The following is an 11,702-nucleotide window of genomic DNA, read 5'->3' as shown; positions in this document are numbered from 1 at the left end:
GGTAACGGTAAAGTTGTCCCTGTGCTTAACTAATTAAGCACTACGCCGCGAAGGTGTATGGGGGAGTGGATGTACAGATTCATATTTCTTTGACTTCTGCACTAGCTGGAGGTGAATGGTTATCTTCACGCCCCGGCCGCTTTACCCCCGAGGAACATGCCCCCAGTATCCATTGGATAGTAGGTAGGGTGAACACCAGAGCGGGTCTGGACGACATGGAGAACTGAAAATTCTTGCCCACCGGGACTCGAACTCTGACTCCTCCATCCTCCAGCCCGTAGCCAGTCGCTATATCAGTCACTGTACCAACTGAGCTAACCAGGCTTCCGAAAGTATTAGGTAAATTGAAAAAATCCACCTCATTTGAACTCGAACACGCGACTTTCCGGCTTGTAGCATAGTGCATCAACCAATTACACTACAGCATACATCCTACTTCAGATCTACAATAATAATAATAATAACATTCAATTCAGAATGGAGCCGGGAGGGCAGAAATATGATTGGTAACGTGGTTTCGGAAGTGCTGCAGCGTGTTGTGTGTTTACAAAATAATAGGAAGCCTTATATCATTTCCGACATGACAAATGCAGTCGCAATGCGATGCTGGTAAGTATATGTACGTATTGTAATGCTAGAAGGCGCACAACTTTGCTCAACTTTCCTGGCAACCAGAGACACAGAAGAAACTATACTGCAACCGGAAGTGCCAACGTACATCACCACACTGACGCAAAGTGGGTAAAATCTTGCGACTTCTTTCGGTCGCCAGCTCCAGGATTTCTTTTCTTTCTCTCTTCCTTTACATTTAGAACACAACTCGTTCCTTTTGTTTTCATTTCTCCTACACTTCACTTTTAAGGAGACCAGTTCCAAATGTATGAACACACTAAAACACATGGAAGCAATTAAATAAGGCACAAATAAATAGGGGAAAATTGTATTAAGGTAGTGTTAAAGTATTTAAGAAGAAAGCACCAGCTTGTGACGTTTCATTCTCTATTCATAACGAACACCATGGAAGAGATTCATTCTTGAAATTCTTAATAGTCACTCATTTAGTTAAAAATTCCGAGCCTTTCAGGCCTATTGAATCCGACAGTGTTTCATGTTTCCGCAAGTACCCGCTTCTGGTCCTTATCCTGAGGCAGATGAATCTATCCCATATCCTCACACATTCAAGATCCCTTTTAATAATATAATCCCATGTACCCTCAATTCTCCAAAATTGTCCATTTCCTTTAGATTTTACGTCTAAACTGTAGAATGTATTTCTCATTTCTCCCTTACATGCTACATTTCCCGCCAATCTCCTCCTTCTGAATTTCAGAACCCTAATTGACACTTGCAGAAGTGCAGTATAAATTATAAAACTCCCCATTATGCCATTTTCTACAGCCTGCTGCTGCCTCTGTCATGGATCTAATATTATCCTTAACTAAAAACATTCGAAACCCCTCAATATATATATATACTTCTCCTGGGGTTAGAACCCATGTTCTACACTCATACAAAACAACAGGTAATTTTTTCTTTCATATTTTCTCAGCTTGTTAACTAAGTGGTCTTATGATGGTTCAAACATGGCATGAAACATTATACTTCGCTTGCTGCGCTGTGTAAAAGGTAAAGTTGTCCTTGTGCTTAAATAATCAAGCATTACGCAATGAAGGGATACGTAAGAGTGGATGTATAGATCCACATTTTCTTAATCTCGACAATAGTTAGAGGCGAGTGGTCAGCTTCACGCCTCGGCCACTTTACCCCCGGTACCCACTGGAAAGGGGGCCCCAGAGCCGGTATGGACGACCTGAAGAAAATTTTTACCCTACCGGGACTCGAATTCCAACCCCTCGGCCATCCAGCCCGTAGCTAACTGCTATACCGACTGAGTTATCCCGGCTCATTGCCGCGCTGTATGGAGTGGGAAATTATAAAACTTGCAGAAATAGGACGAATTAGATTTCGGAAAATTCGTCGCGATTTATTTGCGAGACATTTTATCATAGAAAGGAAAATTTCGGACAAATATTTATGTCACGGAGGGAATTGCAGTATGAATAAGGACCGAACATCCAGATCCTTAAACGGCACGAGTGTTTCGTGCTCAGCAGAGCTACGAAACATTGGAACTCGGCCTCTCTCGGAGTCGCGGATGTTAAATGCGACAGCGGCACCAGGGGAAATAAATTAAAGAGGCAGGCGAGAAAACGGATGAAGGGTTAGTTCAGTAGAGTTTGGGGGTTTTATATATCGCACACCGTGAGTTCTTACAGCGGCAGAACATGCAGCTTCTCCTACAATACATCGTCACTGCCACTGCTGGTGATACACTAAATCATTTTGTCTCATAATTTCTCGTCGCTTTAACAAAATTGCGGCCTCGCGTTGGATGAAGGCCTCTTCGTCTTCTTTTCCCAAAGTGCTTCTTGCTTGGGAGAGGGTAAAGAGGGGTTTGGATTTATAGGGTGAAGCTAGGGTTTTTACTCCAAGAAATAAAGACAGAGAAGGGGACTTTCTTCTTCCTATACAAAACTTCTTCGTGCTTCTCCGTCCCTTTCCTCCCGGGTATCTCTACGGGTCTCACGTTAACCCATTCTTCACCCCGCAACATTACTATGCAAAAGAGTGCGGTATAACGACCGATACTCTGTGGATTATTTTGCGTTGTCAGTTTAACAAGATGGGCATAAGGAGTCATATAACCTGCGCACAGCGGACGGAGTGCGAGAAGCGAGCGAGGATTTGCAGAGGAGCATTAAGGATAGGCTGCGGCAGAAAGCGAGATACGTTAAGTCACGAAATAAGAAACAGAAACTATTTTAGGATAAAACTGCAAGCATCTTGTCATTCGTTACATAACGGTGACTTTCGCAATGCTCATACCCTCCCAAAACCAGAATTTCTGAAAGTTCAAAACGCATTGATTTCGCCTCTTGAAACTTGAACGACTTACATTTCAACATTGTTGCGTTATTGATAACGGTTATAAGGTAATTTTAATTTATAAATGTTAAGATAACTTTTGAAGTTACCTTAAAATTTGTAAATAAAATTTGAAGTTATCTTAAAATGAATAAATAAAAATTACGTTATTAACTGTTATCAATTTTTAACAATGTGAAAATGAAGTCGAGCCACATTCAGGATGTACGCAGTAGCGTAGTTGATTAAGAAAATATGCTACAAGCGGGAAGGTCGTGGGTTGGATTCACGATGAGATCATTTTATTTTCTTCAATTTGCTAACCCTTCCAGTTTCACTATAGCCATGGGGTCGACTCAGCCTCTAACATAAATGAGTACCAGGAATCTTCCTGGGGGTAAAGGGCGGCCGGGGTGTAAGGCTGAAAACCTTACCGCCATGTGTGAGCCCATTTTCAAGAAAATGAGGAGGCTTCGACCTCTCACAACCCTATGGGCTTTCACGGCCTGCTACAGGGATAACATTACTTTTTTTAAGATAACTTCTTAAAATTTTCGAAAATCGGGAAATATTTCTTTTGTTACTCATTTTTTAAGCTCATAACGCAGATATTAGACGTTTCATTTCAGCTGAAATATCCTAGCATGTTCATATGCATCTGGAATTATGCTAGACATATCCAAAGAAAAATAATCTATTTTCAGTTTATAGCTCAGAATTTTCTAAACCAAAATGCTACGCAAAAAGTAGGCAAGGATCAGATTTTCAACATTTTAATATAAACTGTACAGGAAAGAACCTCATCTTCAGTGTGTAAAAAACAAATATTGGGTATATGTTAGTTATACAGAGTGTCCGGATGAAAGGCATCCAAAATAAAAAACTTATATTCATTCATTCATCTGTAATCTGTCAAGACGACAGGTCCACAGTCTCTTCCAAAACAGTTCCTCCACTTGATGCGATCTAGAGCTTTCTCCTTCAAATGACAGTATCCTCTTCTGTCCTCAAGGTCATCCAGCATCTTCTTACGTCTTCTTCCTCGTCTTCTGGTCACTTCTATCCGCCCCTCTATCTTTCCTTCAATAACTTCTTTTAGAAGGCAGTTACCGAGTAAGATATGATCAATCCAATTAGCCTTCCATTTTCTTATTTCGTGTAGGATATTCCTCTGCTCACTGACTCTAAATAACACTTCTTCATTTCTCACATAATCAGTCCAACTAATTGTCATATACATGTCCGGTTTATGCCACGGGAAAAGGAAATACTGGATGATTTTTTCTATGCGTGCCTTATGCGCATGCGCTACCCTGTGACCTGCGGCGAGCTCAGTAACACTGTCGATACCACAAGAACACGGTCAATGCATGTTGCGGCTAGGAGAGTTGCAACCTCCTACTGCTGCCCAGCTTCATTTTTGAACGCAAGATGGACGTTAACCTTCTATAACGAAGAGTCTTTGATTCTGGGACAACCAACTGAGGACTACAGGCAGTCTTGCTGTGTGTAAAATCTGCTGGAGAGACAAGGATCTCTGAGGAAAATGTCAATCGCATCAGAGAGGCATTCCGGCGGAGTCCGCAAAAATCAATTCATGCTGCTAGCTTGCTGCTAATAATTCCACGTTCAATAGTTCACGATGTGCCACACAAAAGGCTACACCTAAAATTGTATAAGATTCAAATGATTCATTAACTAAAACAGAGTGACAAAGTAGCATACACACTTCGGTGTTGACATGCTAGAAAGGGCTGACACGTCAACCTATTTCCTCCGTCAAGTGAGCTTCTCGGACGAGGCGTCGTTCCATGTTAGTGTAGTTGTAAACATGTACAACTGCAGGTTGGGGGGCAGCCAAAATCCATATGCCACACGTGAGTCGGAGAGAGGCAGCCCCAAAGTGAACACCTTGCCCTGCTTAATGCACGACAAGTTGATAGGACCGTTTTTCTTTTCGGAAAAGACTGACCGGATGTTCGTACTTGGACACGCTGAAGCTATATGCGTTCCCCCCCCCCATTTACCACCTCAGGCTACCCTCCAGCAAGATGGGGATCCGCCACATTTCCGCCACCACGTTAGAAATCACCTGGACAGAAATACGGCTAGGAGATAGATCGGTAGAGATGAACCAATTGTTAGTCTCCTAGGTCGCCATATTTAACCTAATTAGATTTTTTATTGCGGGGTCATGTAAAGAACACTGTCTACCTGGTTAAGATCAACGACCTTCAACATCTGAAAGCACGCATAAAGGACGCTGTGGCTACGGTAACATCAAACATGCTTCAAGTCTGGATATTTGTCGTGCCACTAAGGAAACCCACATTGATATTCATTGAGAAAGTTATATAATCAGAAAATACTCTGATAGATTCTGTTTGTAATAGTGTAACCAATAAATGTTTATAATAAATATTTTCTGAGATATAATTATTTTATTTTCGATACCTTTTATCTGGACATTCTGTATATATTACTCGTAATTTATATTCCGGAATTATTTAGAACACTATGAGTAATTTCCAATGCTCCTATCTATAGAATCATTTTTTTTTGTAGATTTATGGTAATTTCGAATTTTGTTTCACAGAATATATCTATTCCTTTACCTTATTTGTCTCTTGTCAGTCTTCATAGCATCATGCTTCTAAATCACATTTGCAATAATAATAAACTTTTATTACCGAGATAACTACACAGGACCTTGCTAAATTTTATATTACGATGGGCCTACCGAGTTTTGTTCAAAAATAAAAAAAACAATATATGGATATGGTGCATACTTTTTATTACAATGAAATTAATGACGACAATTTAACTATGCTTGAAAATTTTGAAATTTGTCTTTTTAATATGTTTAAAATACGGAAACAGCGGAAATATTTTACCTGTCAGTAGCAGAATACCTAATGGAAATTTTGTATGGTAGGACATCAGTAATGTACGCAATCTTGCACACAGGGCTACATGTACTTTAAATTTTTACTGGTTCCTTTTTGCAGATGTGAACATTTTATAGGGGAAAGCCATCATTACGTTTTCAAAAGTAAAGTTCTGTCTACAGCCTCCAACATAGAAACCTCATTTCACAGTGCAATTTTCACACTTGAGGTTAATTCAAAATGTTGAAACTTATACCAGCCATTAGTAAGCTAGGTTTTGCCAGTGCTACCTTTTTCGTATTAACATTTTATCTTATCTGCTACATTATATATTCTCAAACTGTAATATCAAAGTCTCATGCTAAATATATGAGTATATAAGAATAAAAGAAGTATAAATATTTTAAATACAAAAGACTTCTAAAAATTCCTTATAATTTGGGAACTTTATTATGCTGTAATTACAGCTTACTTAAAATAATGCTTCAGCAGATTATATTATATCAAGAAATCTTGAATCCTGAGCAGATCCTGGCAACATGGGAAGTATGACTTACCAATATGAAGCACCTCAGAAATTCATATATACCAATTTTGCACAGAAACTGGGAGTTTCTGAAGCAAATATCTAAAGCTGAAATTACACCATTATTTCATAATCTTACTGTTAGTGCCGGGCGAAAATGGTGAGAAGGAGCAAAATATATAAAGAGAAAAAGGGGGAAAGGAGTAGAGAGGATAGCAAAATAAGAGTAGAAGGCATTCTATAAAACATCACCAGCCACAACTTGCGGGATTTTATTCTAATCCTAGGCAATAGAGATAACATTCGCCACTTTAAAACAATCATAGCACGCCCTCCCTGCGCTGCTCAACCGTAGCTTATTATATACACCATAGCTGCAGCCGTTAGGGGGATTACAGCAACTTCGCTTCAAGCCACGTAAATTATTTTTTAAAGTGTCTCGGACTGATATTGTCTCCCATAAAGTCGAGAATATTACAGCATTAGATTTGCTAATTTCCTCCTTTTGAAGACTTGTAATTACCTATAGTCCAGTGCATACTAACCTGATACGCTGTACAGTAATGGTCCATAACTGGGCTAGCAGTAAGAACACCAGCGACGGTGTTGAATAAGATGTTAATTCTCGCTTCAATATTACAAAATTAACATCGTTTATTTCCCAGTACTCATTTTTTAAAAAACTGTAGAGTAAATGGTAGCATAATGGAGATCATCTGAGTCATTCTCGGGTTCGCGAGAAGCCTTATGTTTTACATTGTTTTTTTTTTGCGATTTAAACTACGTTTCGATTGGTAATTGGATTTATTAAACACTTTAACATACAAATCGTGATTACAGTTTACAACATACACTGTTACGCACGCACACACACACACCAATATCCACAGTCAAGCTTCACTACTGTTGCTTTGTATCCGCTTCCAACGGCGGAAGTTCCCCTTACTGTGGTTTCCCGAATTGTCCCCGTGCCTCAGCTACCAGCTTCTAACAGGAGGAACTCACAAAGACTGAACCTCGGTAGTCCTCTAACTCATTCATTCATCAACCAAGTCGCTCCACTGCACTGCACCCACCAAACTAACTAATCTCAATCTGTCGAGTAATATGACCTCGAAGCGGACCTTATAGAAAACGCCGCTTCCAACAGTACGTCCTTTGTTTTGCGCAGATCTCTGCCTAGCAACAATTCCAGTACTGTTGCGTATTTATAAAGCTGTAGCCCAGCAATGGCCGTTGTCTCGTTGTTTGTTTCGGGTTCGTTATCTAGCAACGGGTCTATATGTTACAATATTTTTTATTTCGAACAGTGCTTCTCATTTTCCCTTTTTAGCGAAATGCTGATAACCCCCACAATTGAAAAATTCTGTGGACCCCTGCACTCCCTCAAAACATCCGCCATTCGATTACTGATTATAAGGATTATTACCTATACCTTATTTGCACAATATGCATCGAGTCGGCAATTTAAAGTACACAAGAAGACATGAAAGGCCCCCACCCCTTCTATTCAATAAACTTCGCTATTAAAAGAGCTTCCCAACTGTAAGTTCATTCTGAATTATTCATACCTATGGTTATCAAATGGCCGGTCACGGTAGCCGAGCGGTCTAAGGCATGCACTGTCTTCACTCGCTCGGAAGCCGGGAACGTGGGTTCGAATCCCACTCAGGGCGTGGATGTTTGTGTGCGTTTTTCTGTGTTTATCTACAGGTAGAGGCCTTGCGACGAGCTGATCACTCACCCAAGGAGTTCTACCGCATGTGTAAGATCTAGTAAACCGAAGTGAAACGGAGAGTTTCGTGGAGGTAGGCCTAGGTCAAAATTGGGGCTGTAGCGCCACAGAAAAAAAAAAGAATGGTTAACAAATGAATTCCTCACTGGCCAGTACAACTCTATAGGAGGCATATCGCTTTAAGGCCTAATCAATTTCCGAAAGCGTAACAACACAAATATAAAGGCCGATAAATTTTATATGGCAAACGTGAAACACTAAGAAATTATAATTTTGTGGCTCCGCGAAAAGCGACACCTGGGATCCGTCCATTGGAATGTTTAGATACAGAACTTGCAATTCTAATGCAAAGTCAGAAGTAGATATATATGCGCGTTTTAGTATGATAATTTTTCCGAGCTTGTTTAATTTCCCCCTTATACATGCGGAGAAAATACAGATCACAAAAAGGAATTATAATATAATGAATTAGTCCATAAAAATGTGTATATAATAAGAAACAAAGCGCCAACCTTAACAAGAGACCGCCTTAATGTCGCATGGCTGTAACGCAGTAAGTTAAGAGAACTGAAATGCTGCTATCTTCAACTTGATGGAGCAATAAAAATATTTGAACATAAACATATTGCTGCCGGATCTTTACGGTGAAAATTAAAATTGATTCACCCAAATGAAAAGTATATTTCAGTAAACAATTTAAACAAACAATGGGAATAGATTCAGCAACTTTCGTCTCTATTCGCTCAGTTGAACAAATTTTTCACACTTAGAAATCTATTGGCCTACATTCGTCACGAATTCAATGCAACAATCATTTCTGAGGGAACAATAATCGCTCAGCCGGTTAAGAAACCACTGCCATTCATGGACCTCGAGGATAGCATAACGAGTGTCATCCATGCTCATAGTTAATTAACTAAGGAGCCAAATAGATTCAGCAACTTTCGTCTCTATTCGCTCAGTTGAACAAATTTTTCACACTTAGAAATCTATTGGCCTACATTCGTCACGAATTCAATGCAACAATCATTTCTGAGGGAACAATAATCGCTCAGCCGGTTAAGAAACCACTGCCATTCATGGACCTCGAGGATAGCATAACGAGTGTCATCCATGCTCATAGTTAATTAACTAAGGAGCCAAATAGATTCAGCAACTTTCGTCTCTATTCGCTCAGTTGAACAAATTTTTCACACTTAGAAATCTATTGGCCTACATTCGTCACGAATTCAATGCAACAATCATTTCTGAGGGAACAATAATCGCTCAGCCGGTTAAGAAACCACTGCCATTCATGGACCTCGAGGATAGCATAACGAGTGTCATCCATGCTCATAGTTAATTAACTAAGAAGCCAAACAAATGTATTGAGAAGTGAATGTATAGCTGCACTATTCTTTTTTCCCCCTTGGCACTACAGCCCCAGTTGGCCTAGGCCTACCTCTATGAACTTCTCCGTTCACTTGGTTTTTCTAGATCTTACACTTTCGGTAGGACTCCTTGGCCGGGTGATCAGCTCGTCGCAAGGCCTCTACCTGTACACAAACACAGAAAAACGCACACAAACATCCATGCCCTGAGTGGGATTCGAACCCACCATCCCGGCTTCCGAGCGAGCGAAGACAGTGCATGCCTTAGACCGCTCGGCTACTGTGACGGGCCCACTATTCTTAGCATAGCCATTAAATGGAGGTAAGTGGTCAGGTTCAGGCCTCTACAGCTTCAAACCTGGGAAAGAACCCCGGTACTCTTTGGATAGGAGACTGGGTGCGCCTCCAGGAAGGCAAGGGTTCATTCGATAAAAAGATCACATAACTGGGTCCTGTGTGAAGGTGAGTTAGAATACCTCCGCCGTATCCCTGCGAGTCGTGAAGCCGACGTTAAGAAAATCCGGTGGTTGTGGGTATAACTGGGCCAACCTGTCACTGTGGGACATGACTATAAGGACCTGGTCCTCCAGGTTTACGGTTGGACACAAGGCTGACGACTTGGCTCTGTAAAAATATTATTGTTGCGAAATCCAAAGTGAAAATCGAATTGTCTCATTTATACAAGAATAGACAAGTGTGACAGATTATTCTAAAGAGGGCTGTGATTCCAAAAGAGCCGTTTGGTCAGTGATGATGAAGATGATGAAGGAGAGAATTACACAAGTTTGGGAGAAAAAGTGAATTATAAGGAACTTTAGTAGTTTTACTCCAGCAAATAGCTGTAGAATAAAACGGATAAGAGAACTAGTATGTATGGAATGAATGAGGAATGCATACAAAATTTGAGTCAGAAAACTGACGCGACTAGACATCTTGGAAGGCCTAGGAACAGGTGAAAGATTAAAATAAAAGTATATATTAAGTAAAGAAAAAGTGAGGTTATGGGTTTGATTCGTCTGGCTCAAGAGAGGGACTGTTATGATCACGGTATTGAAATTTTGGGTCCCATGAAGAGTGCAGAGTGACTATTGTTTTCTGAAGAAGTACACCTGGTAAATGAAGTTTCTGATAATTAAGAAGATGATGATATAAAAATAAAGATTTCGGTACATACTTCTTTTGGGCTTGTTTTGGACTTCATCCATCGTCTGGTATGTAAAAGACAAAAGACCACGACTTTTCGGAGACTGGATCTGTCTCCGTCTTCAGGTGGGTAGGGGAGGATAAACCTTCTCAGTTGGGCCCGTTAGAAAGAGCTATTTCTCCCATATGGATTCACCTCATCAATGAAGAGGTTAACAAATAAAAAATGTAAGTTTTTATGAATATTAGTGGCTTCCACTACTTCTGCAAGTTTTGCTCCGGGGATTAGTCTGATTCCCGAAAGTCGCCCTGGTGGCACGATTCTTTGATCACGCAGATTAGGCATGCGTTATCCAAGTTTTTATTTCGTTTTTAACTGAATTCCTGGAATTTAATCTATACTTCTGTTTTTCACATTGTTGACATGTGCATGCTTGGCACAAATTTTCTATCATGTCTTTTACTGTGATTTTATTCTTATCTCCCACTGATGTAACCGGTTGTCGGTTGTTCATAGGTTGTTTCCTACAGACCGGAGTTTGTACACTGATTGAGACTAGCTCTTTCTAACAGCCCCAACTGAGTAGGTTTATCCTCCCCTACCCACCTGAAAACGGAGACAGATACAGTCTTCGAAACGTCGTGGTTTTTTGTCTTTTACATACCAGACGATGGATGAAGTCCGAAAGAAGGACAGTATACACCGTCAGAATCCTTTCAAGTCTATCAATTTTGGTACATGTTTATTATTATTACGAAGGGTGGGGCTCACAGGTGACTTCTATTGTGTGTGATGGCGATGTGACAGCAGGTTCCCTCGGTACGGCATATAGCAGCCATCGCCCCAAATTACAGTTCCTCTTCTCTCTTGTGAGTTTATAGTAATTATTTTTGCTTATCGCTCAGCTGATTCGCAGTAGTAAAATGGCAACGAAGGGAAGTCTACCTTCCAGGCTCTGTGAGTGGCAATATGGCGAAGTTCTCGTAGAGGCATTGCGCGGTGCCAGGGGAATATGGTGCTGAATTTGGCAACACTGAGAGGCAGAGCTAGGAAGGAAAATTATGAATCTGTATGCACTGTGTCATTCTTTATATAGCCTTTTAGAACATTAGGA

The sequence above is a fragment of the Cryptotermes secundus genome, unplaced genomic scaffold (genome assembly GCF_002891405.2).
Source record: "Cryptotermes secundus unplaced genomic scaffold, Csec_1.0 scaffold1766, whole genome shotgun sequence".
Classification (NCBI taxonomy): Eukaryota; Metazoa; Arthropoda; class Insecta; order Blattodea; family Kalotermitidae; genus Cryptotermes; species Cryptotermes secundus.
The sequence above is the reverse complement of the archived record's forward strand: the minus strand, read 5'-3'. Positions refer to the sequence as shown.